Source organism: Ursus arctos, unplaced genomic scaffold (assembly GCF_023065955.2).
Source record: "Ursus arctos isolate Adak ecotype North America unplaced genomic scaffold, UrsArc2.0 scaffold_29, whole genome shotgun sequence".
NCBI classification, from domain to species: Eukaryota; Metazoa; Chordata; class Mammalia; order Carnivora; family Ursidae; genus Ursus; species Ursus arctos.
The window spans coordinates 25712570-25722857 of record NW_026622974.1 but is presented as its reverse complement, the minus strand read 5'-3'; the positions used below and the strand labels follow the sequence as shown (position 1 = coordinate 25722857).

At 36.3% G+C, this 10288-nt stretch overlaps 1 pseudogene; it reads right to left on the bottom strand.

Moving 5' to 3' along the window:
• Window positions 1-1083: 1083 nt before the first annotated feature.
• On the bottom strand, window positions 1084-9905 carry LOC113261345 (coiled-coil domain-containing protein 112-like; annotated as a pseudogene).
• Between the last annotated feature and the right edge of the window lie 383 nt (window positions 9906-10288).

Genomic DNA, 10288 nt, shown 5'->3' with positions numbered 1-10288 from the left:
TCAGCAACAACAAGGAATCCCCAGCGTAGGAGGCAAAAGATGCTGCCGGCACAGCAGGCAAGTTGCTGCCAGGTTGTGTCCTTAGGTGGCCCAAGGCACCAAAAGTAGCTGTCACCGCAGACCCCTTTGTAGCAGCAGCAACCTGACTCCATAACCATGGGAACGGCTGCAGTGACTGCTAGATTCCGTCACTGCAGATCTGGGCTCCTCCGTAAACTGAATCCCCTGCAACTACTATTGTGGTAGCTCCGAGAAATTGTTTTCTGGTGCTTTTATTGTTTTATTCAACTTATTCACGTTTTCAACATCTGGGAGCTCTTGTTCTTTTTTTAAGGTTATAACACTTTCTCAGTATCCATTAGGTATTTGGGTAGAATATTAGCTATTCAAATTTTTCTGCCACTGGAGGTTGTCTGCATAGTAAAGAGGAGGTACTCTAGAGCAAGACAGCCTGGGTTTGAATGTCAGCTATGTAATGGTTTTGTTTCCTTTGGAAACTTTGTGTTTTCGTTTCTTTCCTTTTTCATTTTCTTTCTCTCTTTCTTTCTTTTTTTTTTTTTTTTTTTTGCTTCAAACAAATACAAAATGCTTATACAAAAATGCAGTAATTGTCAAACTATCAATTTGTTAAACTTAGAGGAAGTATGAACTTATGTTACAACTCTAAAAAGAAAACGTTACATTTTTTTTACTCAAGCCAACTTACCTCCAAAAGTTACAGATTTTTGGTTTAAAAAAATACCACTCTGAAATCGTTCCAATTAATTCTGTTATTCCATAAAGAAACAAACTTCTCAATTTGCTGTGCATTGAATGAAGTAATGTTTGTAATGTAAACTTATTTCAATAGCTTTTACATCAGTCATAGGCCAACATATAAACTAAATGTTTTCTTAATATAAATAGAAAATATTCACAGCAATGTCAGTATGGAACCTCGTACCTGTCAATTCACATATACACATAATTCACATAATACAATTAATAATTAACTGATGAGGTTAGTGTTATTTAAAGATGTTTCGTCACTGTATTTCCCTAACATTCTCGTCAACTGTATACAAGTTCATTATCTCATGTTTTCTATTGTCCCTGTCTCTAAGTTGAAAAAGCCCAGTGGGGAATATGCAGAAGTGGCCCAGAACTTGGTCCTATATCTTTGGTCCATTCTTTCCAAACTTTGATAAATTAGTAAAGCCTAGAGGGATCTCTACTAGCATGTTTCACTCTTAATTTGTCCAGTCTTCGTGGTTTTCTGCCTTCTCCTCTTCCCTTGCCTACCTAAAATTTTTGATCCAAAGTTACGTAAATCTGTTTCTTGAAACCTGGAAATTTCATCACCAGTGTTTTTCCTGGTTTCTGCCTTTGCCCATATCTCCTTTTCAAACCTCAAAAGTTCTTCCTACTTTTATTTCTCCTGGGCATAACTTTCTAATAGTAACTTTAGTTTAAACTAACATCAGTGCTCCATCTGCTACATTTTTCTCTTTTCTTAACTTCTTTTAAGTATAAGAAACATATTTCATTGATATTTATATACTTTTCTGTTTTTTTGCAAGCTTCAACTGGCAATTTTCTTCTTTGTTCCTCTTTTTACTTTCATCATCTTCTTGTTTATTATGAGGAAGCATAAGTATATCCGGCCTTTACTTGAAAATCCCCAAATTTTTGCTGTTTTTAGTTTTCCAATTTTTTTTTAAAGATTTTATTTATTTATTCGACAGAGATAGAGACAGCCAGTGAGAGAGGGAACACAAGCAGGGGGAGTGGGAGAGGAAGAAGCAGGCTCATAGCGGAGGAGCCTGATGTGGGGCTCAATCCCATAACGCTGGGATCACACCCTGAGCCGAAGGCAGACGCTTAACCGCTGTGCCACCCAGGCGCCCCTAGTTTTCCAATTCTTAATAGACTTTTTTTCCTTTCTTCTAGAGTCAGAAATTTTTCTAGCATTTTTCATGCTGTTGCACTTCATCCTGTGTTCGTCCAGGGTAGTGTTCTAGAACTTCTCCCATAAATGTAGGCTTCTCTTTATGTTTGTTCCTCACTGTTACAGAGTTCTAGTAATAATCATAGTCCATTGCCCTTGTCATCTTCCTGTTTGCTGAAAGAATTTTTCAGAATCCATATTTCTCTTAGAAGATTATATGATGGTACTTTGTCTACAGGAACTTTGCTTGACATTGCTATGAAAGCTCTGTGTGTTTCTGAGTGACCCAAAGCCCATGTGTCAGTTTTTCTGGATATGGCATTCATTAGTTATTTTCTCTTCTTTAATAAGCTCTTCATATATCAAATTCTGCTCTTATTTAAAAGTGTTCATTGCATTTTCAACTGGTTCCATTATTTCTCTGAGCTTTTCAATAAAATTAGGTGTGTCACTTCTTTTAACTAATGCTGGAGTTTCTTTACATCATTACGTATTTTGGCCACCTGTTGCTGGATTTTTGCTCTTCCTCCTTTCCTGCCACTAATTTATTTTCCAATTCTTCCACCACACTATGCTCAGTAATGAAGTCTTTTTTTTGGTTGTAGAAAAGACTGTGTTTATCTTTTTCTGCTAATAATTTGATCGCAAAATTTTGCTGCTTTAAACATGATCTTTGCCCAGTCCAAGTAGCTTTCTGCTTTTTGTTTTGAAGCTGAAAAGTTTTATTAGTTTTCTTTTTTATTTTATTTTATTAGTTCACTGAGGCACACTCAGAATTCTTTTCTCTTAGAATTGCTGGGGCCATTCTAGCCAGGTGGGCCTAGGGGTTCACTCAGTGGACACTATAGAATAAGCAGATTGTTCCCTGCATGTGAGACCAGGTTTGTGGATGCACTGTGCCTTAATTTCTTCATCCACAAAATGGGATAATACAATATTTACCTCATAAGGCTATTACAGTGGTTGAATTTATTATATGTAAATTCAAAATAGTTTATAGCTCAGATTATCATTAGTTCCTCAAGTCAGTTTTCTATATTTTGGCCTTGCTTGTTCTCTTTAATGCTGATGGTATTTCTCACATGTCTCCTTATCCTAGGATGTCCAGTCACACTTTAAAAAGGTTTGGATCACTAGAGTCTCTTCTGCTATTGTATGAATAGGATGATTTTCTTCAGTCGTCTCTCTAATAAAAGTTTTGACTGAGATCTCTATACATATTAGTAGACCAGGCACATTCTACTATAAGCCTTCACTTAAGTGGCTGGTGAGCAGGAGCTAAATGTCAGTATGTAAACCCCCAAATTTGTTTGACTTTCATACATATCCTACCTTTGTATAGATTTTCAGTTAATATGGCATTAATGGGGAATAATGATGATATCCCAGAGTGGTGGTTATTATGTGTAAAATACAAATAAAATCTTTACAGAAGTATCTGCACTTGATAAGAGAGAAGAATCCATTGCTTAATTACAAGCACAACGTTTTTGTCATTTCAAAATAGTGTCCTATATATATATTTTTTGGAAAGTGATATGCAATTGACTCTCTAGAATTGGAGGTAATTATAGAATCACTGTGATTTTTGTTTTTGTAGGATTTTTGTGGAATTTTTTGTAGAATACTAGAATCACTTATGATTTATTGTAGATTCTTTAATTTTGTTGATTTAAGAATAGGACAATAGCTTTAAAATATTTCCCCTCTGAGGTAATGCTGTGTATCTGGGCCACCTGCACTTTGGAATCCAGGAGGGGAAAATGAGGGGAAGAAGGAAGAAATATTCCACTAGTGGATCATAGCACTTTTTTTTACTGAAAAATAAGTTGTCTTAGGTTGTGGTCAATAACTCTGCCTGTCTCTCTACTGAATTAGGTTTCACAACTTCCTATGATGTCATTTGTTCTTTTCCCTCTGGCTTAAATTTGGACTTCCCTTACAGCTGCCAAGTCAGTTTCCTTTAGACCAATTTATAATCAAGTATTTCTACTAAAGTTTTGTGAAAAAAAGCCCTGAATGAGAAGCCAGGATAAATAGATTCCTAAGGACAATTTTTCTTCCTACTATCTGACTTTTAGAAACTAGTGTTGTAACAATCCTGTACTTCTAAACAATTCACATTCTTGGAAGGTAGAAGAGCTTTCTTACATTATAATGAGTTCTTTGTCTTTGAAAGTATTCCAGAAGACACTTGAAAACTACTTCTTAAAACTCTTGTGGAATTTTTATGTAATAAGAAGATTGGATTTAATGGCCCTAAAAAGTCTCTCTGAACCCTGAGACTCAATGACTTTCTGCTTTAGTTCTATGGAAAAAAGGCAGGTAGGAAATAATGAAGAGAACTAGCTTATTCAGTCCTGCATGGATTTCAGCTTTGGTCCCTGGAATTGCTCCAAGCTTCCTAACGTTGTGCTTTGCCTGTCCATTCTGACTCCATACTTAGATACACAATTTTTTGCTATCTTTCTGTTCTTTTTCGGCATGTCCATATAAGTATCCTTAAGACAAAGGCAGGTAAATACATGCCATTAGTTGAGGGGTGGTCAACCAATGCAAGCACAAGATTTCTTTGAATTCTTATTCTTCATTTTAAAAGTCTATAAGAATTTAAAATTATATGTCATATATATTTCTCTTTTAATACAAAATAATATTTTAACTTATCAATCACTGGGGGCAGAGGAGATGAAATTTGACCCAATCCATCTAAGATGCCTCTGGTTTCTTCGTAAGACAAGGCAAGTCACTCCTGCTTTAGAAGCTCAGATCAAAACACTGGACTGGCACTCTGGATTCAGGTTTCTCATCCATGATCTCACAATCCTTGGGACCTGCTTCTGCAAGGCCCACCTTCCCCACTCCAACATGGAAGGGAAAATCATACACTGGGAGAGGGTCATATGTTATTTAAACAGTCTCTTCTCAGTACATTCATGCTTCTTTTTCCATTTGATTCTGAACTATTTACAATGACATATTTTAGTAGAATTATTTCAGAATCTGTCTTAACTCAGTCTGAATGTGCCTTAGTGAACTAATAAAATTCTTGCCCCTGAAAAAGGGTGTATTATGTGTTACATTTTGCTACAATTCATGGTGTGTCTTTGGAGAGAATTGTGCATTTTATATAATTTGTCAAGGACAGTTTCAAAATGCATAACATCATCAGTCTCACTGACAACATTTTTAATGGTTTCACTCCGTAGTCAGAGTTTTGCCAAATGCAAGCTAGGACTCAGACTATCCCACATCTGCTCCCTACCTATTGTTTCAGATGTATCATCTGTTGAAAAGACAACCAAGTTTAGGAAAAGAATTCATCCTTGAAGCATTTCTTCTCTAATTAAGTCAACAGATGTTGTTTGAAGTCTATACTTGGGGAATTTATTACTTCAGCTTTTAAAAAGTAAGAGAAATTCACAGATCTACCTTCACAATATTTATTTGTTTGATCAATGTGGCCAGGCTGGTAATGACTGAAAATAGTTGAGAATTTGTGATGGTTGTTATCTTCAACAATTTGAATGGCATATTGCAAAAGTGCTTTTATTTGTGTTATCATCCAGACTCTGTTGCTCTGGGCAGGATATCTGATCCTCCTCTCATGGTAGGAGGCTGGACAGAGCTGGCCTGATTGAAATAGGCTCAAGGAACTGGGGCAGATGGCAGGAAGTGATTTTCATGGCCACTGAGGTTGCAGGGAGGCAGAGAACAAACAGTAAAGGCAAAGATCAAAGTCAGAAATGCAGAGCTAAACCAGTCACAGAAGTCAAGAAGAGCCCGAGGCAGGCGATAGTTAACTGGTGCAGCCTGTGGGTCAAAGAGCCAGTGAAGAGAAAAGCAAGGATCCTCCACTAGGAAGAGGCAAACAAAATGGTAATCCTGACAAGTAGCCAAAAGATGGGCTCTTGCTGCCTTCTGAAGTATAAGAAGCCAGGACAGAAGGGACACCCAGTGACCCTTCTAGACTTCAGTTTCTTTATCTGTTTCCTACTCTCCCTGCCTAAGAAGAGTGTGGAAAAGATCAATTTTTATCTTGTATGTAAAGTCAAATTATCATTATCATTATTATTATTCAAAAATGTGAAATAATTGACAAATATATGGAAAGATAAACTAAAAAAGAATAGAAAAAAAACATCTGCATGGTAAGAATAGCTTCTTCTTCATTTCAGAGCAAAATAAGACAAAGCATTTTGGTGTGTTATTTTCTTTAAATTTAGTCTGTTCTGATTAGTTTCTAACCAAAGTATTTAAATAGTATCTCTGATTGCCAAACATTTGTTATAGTTATAATTTGTAAATAAGTTATCTATTGTTATTACTATGGCAAGTTCTAGTAAATTCACAAATCAAAATTTATATAACAAGGAGAAATCCCAACATGAAAGAATCAGATCTTTTTTACACACCAGGTCTCAAATTATCCAACTACTTTGACAGCTTTAGTGTCTTGATTAAATATTTTATGATGATACTACTTAAGATAAAATGTAAAAGCTAATTTATAGTGACATCCCTTTATGTAAAAGGTTCCCAGGCTGATTTATTACCAGGTTGAAGCATGTCAGTGAATACAACCATGTCTAAAATAAAGAGACTTTGCAATTTTCTTGCACACTCCTAGTTAAGCAACTTCTAAACAATTTCTATGAAAAACGGGGTCTTTAATTTTACAAGATTCCACTTTATTTTCCTATGATATCTTCTTTAGTTTCATTCTTCAATTCAATTTAGTACCTGCTATGTTATGTACTAAGTAATAAATTTGGAACACTATGCTCAATTATAATTCTTTTTAATACCTGCACATTTGAGGAAACTTAATGTCAAAGATGGGGACTTAGTTCTTTTCAGAGTTGGATTCTTATCTTCTGCTCAACAGAAAAATAGCTAATCAGTTGCCAAATTAATGCTGTTTTTCCAGTTTCTAACTGCCACTCATCATCCTAATTTTGTCTTTTGGTAAATTTATTATGTTACATCATTCTGAAAGGACTTTGGGGAAAATGTATATGTGTATGTCTGCTATATAGTTTTAATATACTATATATTATATAATACACAATTATACTTTTTGTTGGGACAGGAGATGGCTAAGGGACTACTTCTAATGCTTTATTTACAATTATATAGGGCTATTTATCAATACAACTAGTAAAATAAGGCACTATAATTATAATCTAATCTATAAATATAGAAAATCTGGATAGTGATAGGTGAGTATTATTCCTAAGGTTTAAAAGGATTTTTACCAGTAAATGGATTTCAAGGATTATTAAAGAAGAAACAAATGACATGGATTTTATATTGGTAATAGTTTGTGTTACAGGAGCATTAGAGGTATTGTAGAGAAGATGAAGGCAAGAATATATTTATAGCCGAGCTATACATAGGACAAAGGAGAGGAAGCAAAGCTAGGCACATCCTGAGGAAGCAAGCATGTATGGTATACTGTCAGATCTTATGGGACAGTTCATGATAAAAGAGGTGGCAGCAACAGTGGTATTATGGGAAAGAAATATGTCTTTGGTGGGAGGGAACAGGAGAAAATGGAAAAGAGAAAGGACAGAGAGAGACCAGATGCTGATAATACTAAGCCAAAAACCAAAATATGTCCTAGACTCAAATCTTAGCAGTAAAGACCTAGTGAAGTGGGAAAATAACACAAAAACAACATAATTTATTTTCATCAACTTAATGTAATTGGTTTAGTCTTGGCTCAGCTTCCTCACAGTGTTTATACAGATTTCTAGTTCCTAGAAACCAGTCTAAGTAGGAGTCCTTTGAACCTGCTGGAACTGGTTTCCCCACTTATTCAGGAGATTGCTCAAAGTTCTATTTAGTCTTTGGCCAATAAGAGCAAGTGTCAACCTATGAAGAATTAAAGGGAATATATTTATGTTGAGCTATAGAGTATGTTGTAAATTAGAGTGCAAAATGACTCAGAGAAAACTTTGAGTGAGATTTGCATATTAAAATACTCTCATACACCCTATTTTGTTTCCTTCAATATGATAAAATAGTTGAGTCAGTAGTTATTGAAGAGTTCTGCTCTTGGGAGTGGGTCTTGGGAATAAGTGATCCAATGAGAAGTCCTTACTTGCTTCCCACATAGAAATTTAGAAACTGAAGGCCCACCACTGTTATGCACAGGGGCTAAGAGCTGAGGCGGAGGCCACAGTGACTCAACCAGAATCATTCTGTCCCTCTGAGTCTTTAAGATCCAACCTATTTCCTTGTTTCTCCTCTAGGGGCTTGGGTGACATAAAGATTGGTAAAGTTATGTTGCTGGAACCTGCTATTCATTCCAATATAGCCTTGAATGGACCTTCCCTTAAGGTTCCACAATGCAGGGACTGCAGCAGGGCGATGACTCATGTACTTCTTTTCTCCAAATGTGCTCCCTCCACAGTGTGGAGGATATCTATATATAACCTCACACTGTGACCTGTCTCCTCACCTCTGAATGATGAGTAGAGCTCAGTAAAATAGGCTCAAAATGGGAAGCAGGACAGTTAGACGTGGCTGAGTTGGCATAATGGTTTTGATGTGACTCAGAAAACTCACAACCACATAAAAATGTCAAAATCAAAAAAATCACTGTTTTTTACAACCAAGTTATAGAACAACAAACACTTTGACAATTACACTAACTCTATACTTCACTTCACCTCTCACCTGACCCATTACCTTAAATCTGTGAGCCCTCATGCTGCGCTTATCCCTGTCCCATCCACAACACGTTCCCTACCCTACTCCCTTGACTACTCAGGGATACCCAGCAATGGTGTGAGACTCAGATACTTAGCCTTTCATTTTTTCCACAAATATTTACTAAGGCCAAGTACTATTCAAAACACTGGAGTAATGTGCTTTTTCTTCCTTCTTCCTCTTCTTTTTTTTTTCTCTTTTTTCTGCAGATTTCATAACTATTTTACATGGAAAACTTAATATTTGTCTTTTTTAACCGAATAAAATGTGTCTCATTTCAAAATAGCCAAGTCACAATGTCAGCACCAGAAAATGCTTCAGCTAATAGAAAAGATTTCCATACGATGTAATTCGGAAAGAAATAACTGCAGTTTGGCAAAAGTTATTTTAAACCATCCTGTAGACAAAGGGTTCTGTTCATCCTGTTAGTACTACCACTATCTCATATTTACAAAAATGTTTCAGAGACTTGTACAAAAAATACATACCTCTAGGGGCTCTGGGTGGCACAGCGGTTAAGCGTCTGCCTTCGGCTCAGGGCGTGATCCTGGCGTTATGGGATCGAGTCCCACATCAGGCTCCTCTGCTGTGAGCCTGCTTCTTCCTCTCCCACTCTCCCTGCTTGTGTTCCCTCTCTCGCTGGCTGTCTCTATCTCTGTCGAATAAATGAATGAAATCTTAAAAAAAAAAATACATACCTCTAAATGTCCTCCAAATTTGGTAAGTCTGGATACTTTGTAATCACCCATTTTTGTTTTAAAAAAATACAGTGTACTTCTTTATTTTAAAATTGTATGTATTCTGGTCAAAATAGAACAGTTAGTTCCTGCTCTAATGTACCTCCTCGATCTAACACATAGCAAAAGTATATAAAGATATAAAAGTAAAAGCCTTGTCTGGGTTCAAAACCTGTTAAGCATTGATGTGTACCAAAATAGAAGAGAAACCCAAAGTTGGGTGGAACCGAGGTCACAGACATGCTGGGCTCTGGTCCTGAAGCAGGCAGTGGCAGCTGGCAACTCAGGGAAGGAACACTGAAGGTGTTCCATAGAAATCAGAAGACTGGAGCCAGGTTTGAAAACAGGTGCAAGGTGAGGCTCCTTCTGGGAAAAGGAGGTTGGAAATGTGTAGGACCCACTACCTGCAGTAATGACTTTGTAGACTGCTTCAGAAGCAAAAGGACCAAACACGCCATGCGCCTGAGGAACTGTGCCAACTGCCCCTGGCCTAGAACCTGATGTCCTAGCCCTACTGAGACCATGGGCAGGTGTTCTGCAATTCTATACAGTTGTCTGGGTTAGAGCTGGGTTTCAGGAAGTTGAGAAAATAAAGCTATAAAACCACTAGACAGAGAAGTGTGAAGGAAAAGAAGAAGTGGGGGGAATGTCCTTAAAAATTAGGCTGCAAAACAAAATTTCAAAACACATGGAGAATTCTAATGCTATGAATGTAATCCAGAAAAAAATCAATAATTGCAACAAAATTTCATTCCAGGTAAAAATTTATGAAACTATCTATCCAAAACTTTAGTATAAATATGCTTTGAATGCTTAAGGATTAAAATGAAAATTATATAAATTATATTTAAAAATTATATAAAAACAATGAAAAACAGAAATGAAATAAGTCAAATTAAAAGCAGAA